The 2,883-nt window shown below is 39.3% G+C and overlaps 1 non-coding gene across 1 annotated transcript; it reads right to left on the reverse strand.

Annotated features, from left to right (window-relative positions):
- Positions 1–1,580: 1,580 nt before the first annotated feature.
- On the reverse strand, positions 1,581–1,770 carry LOC126808968 (U2 spliceosomal RNA). Its single transcript, XR_007674875.1, has one exon. It is a non-coding gene; the product is annotated as a U2 spliceosomal RNA (small nuclear RNA).
- Positions 1,771–2,883: the final 1,113 nt, after the last annotated feature.

Below are 2,883 nucleotides of genomic sequence, written 5' to 3' on the forward strand. Positions count from 1 at the left end.
AGATACATTATGGGAGATTAGATAAAGAGCTAGCAGTTTTCACTATAATAGTTAAAAACTAGTTAATGTAAAGGGAATATGCTGAACATTTCAGTCAAATTGACCACTCTGAACGATAAAAAGCGTAGTCTGGATTATCCATTTCTTGATTTAATCATGAATGAGCGTTGAGCAGCAGATCGGATTATAATCTAGTAAATATCGCAGGCTAGCGATGACATCGAGAGTTGATTATGGTCTGGATAAGTTAATCAATGTTTTATTAATAATTTAGATAACATTTCAGGCCTATAGAAAGACCTGCAACAGGCAGATTTAGCTCTTACATAATGTATGTTTAAAGGGACTATCCCGATTTGAAGAGAGTCTCAAAAGCAAAAGTCCGAGTACGTCTGAAATTTAAGCGCCAAAATACAGAGGAATGTATGTTTAAGTACGTAATATAATGCACACATATTATCTACTTTTGTCTGGGATTTGACGCTCTGTAGAAGAGGAAGTAAACACCAAGTACCAGTGGTATATTTACAATGGCGTTACTAACTATCGATAATTCACGGCTTGATACATCAGATTTGCATAATTCATAATAAAATATCCCCCTATTTCTATTTCTTCTTTGATTGCTTCCTTACAAGGGGCATGAAACTCTCACTGCACATATAACCGGCGACAAGGGATATTAACGTTCATGTAATTCTTGCTTTGCCATGATTATTACCAGTTGACCATTCATCTCATGGGGAGGTCAAGCAGTCATAGTCACGTACATGGATAATTACTAGTGTGAATGTGAACCATTACAGGATATTATATAGAGAATTACAAACATCTTATTCAAGCTAAACAAACTTTGTTTTTACTCGGGAAGACATAAGTAATGGTTGCAGTCATTAAAAGAGAGAGAGAGAGATGGGAGAAGGCAGTGGGAAGAAACCGGAGGACCCGGAATAAACCCACGAGGTTGGACAGGCGACCCTACTCCTTGTCACGTATAATCAGGGAATCGAAACCACGCCAGTTGACTCAATGGCAGACCTTATGATACAAAGCAAATGCGCACGCGCTAACCTTTCGGTCATTCCCCCCACCCCCGTAATTAAAACAAATACGCTAGGGGCCTTATCTATGAAAATGTAAACTAAAATATGTTACGTATGCAGCCTTTTCATTGGTTGACGGTTAAAATCATAGAACAAATTTTAGCTCTTAGCCAATGAAAATGCTACTTTCTGAAAGTAATTTAGTTTAGTTTTTCATGAAGAAATCCCTAACATAAAAGTAATAATTAACCGTAAACAAGAGAGTTAGATTTTATATAGACCATGTCTGTTTCCCTTATTCATCCCAATATTAGTATAATAAATAAGCTTAATGGTTTTAGTGCACGTGTTAAACGCCCATCTCTTTGTACCTGACCCTGGTTTTATGAAAATTAAGAGTATAATTTAGACTTTAGAATAATCATATAAACCAACTTCGGGCAGACAAATGTCGTAGATCTCGCCAATACCTAGTGGAGAATGTATCCTCTTGATCATAAATACAGTTTGTTTTGTTGGGGTTTTTTTGGGGTTTTTTTTTAATGGGCCACGAATGAAGATACTGCAATACCAGGGCAACCCGTGATGAGGGCGGAGCAAGCCCCGACACCCTATCTCGGTCCAAAAATCAGTATAATATCGAAGTACCCCATTGGGGTACGTATCAGATATTAAGCTGATAAAAACAGATACTACACTTTGATCTTGGCCAAAAGGCCGATTTTAATTTATGTTCAAAAGCTTTTTTATTATATAGATCACGTCTCAGTTGTTAATGCCAATCGGACCATGAAACAACAAAAATGAAATGAAATGAAATGGAGTTTAACGTCCTACTTTTCTGCTCCTAACCTGGGCTAATGAAGACGGGCATACGCCACACAGTGTGCTATGAGGGAAATTTTGCCCGGACAGCGGCACTACGGCCTACTCTTATATCGAATTCCAACTGCCAAGGGATCTTTTACGTGCACGCCAATGTGTACACGGGACCTCGGTTTTTCGTCCCATCCGAACGACTAGACAGCTTTCCTTGTCAGCCCCTCCGTCCTGCATCACTGACAAGGGAGATCCACGCCGGAAAATCTGGATGAACTTTCTCGGCCAATGCAGGGATCGAACATCCGACCTCCAGGCTAGCGAGCTAGCGTCTTACCCACTTAGCCACGTGATCCCCCAATAAAACAACAATGAAACAATAATGAACCAACAATGCCAACTTTAAATATGATGCTCTCTATATTCACGCAGTAAATGACTAAACCCAAGCCATCCTAATTTAAAAAAATAAAACGAAATTGTTCAGCAAAGGAAAGAAATAACAATTGGGTTGCGATCTAATCCGGTGTTAGTGGGGATTCTGTATAAAATAACCAAACAATTTAACAACCCAATCTCAAGATTGGCGTCTACAATTATATAAAAGCACTTACTAGGCTCTGTTCATGAGCTTTGAATGAAATGCATCTTAAACGAGTCTGCTGTATTGATAGTTTACAATTTTCATGAATGAAGCCAGTGGACGGTTTTTTATTTATGTCTTGACTCCACTGAAGGATATACATGTATTGTCATGAAATGAAATGAAATGAAATGGGGTTTAACATCCTACTGCTCTGCTCCGACTGGGCTAATGAAGACGGGTATACGCTATACAGTATGCTATGAGGGAAAGTTTGCCCGCGCAGCACACTATGGCCTACTCTTGTGTATCTAATTCCAATTGCCAAGGGATCTTTTACGTGCACGCCAATGTATAAACGGGACCTCGATTTTTCGTCTTACCCGAATGACTAGACAGCTGTCCTTGTCAGGCCCTTCGTTCTGCACCACCGACAAG

Source organism: Patella vulgata, chromosome 1, assembly GCF_932274485.2.
Source record: "Patella vulgata chromosome 1, xgPatVulg1.2, whole genome shotgun sequence".
Classification (NCBI taxonomy): Eukaryota; Metazoa; Mollusca; class Gastropoda; family Patellidae; genus Patella; species Patella vulgata.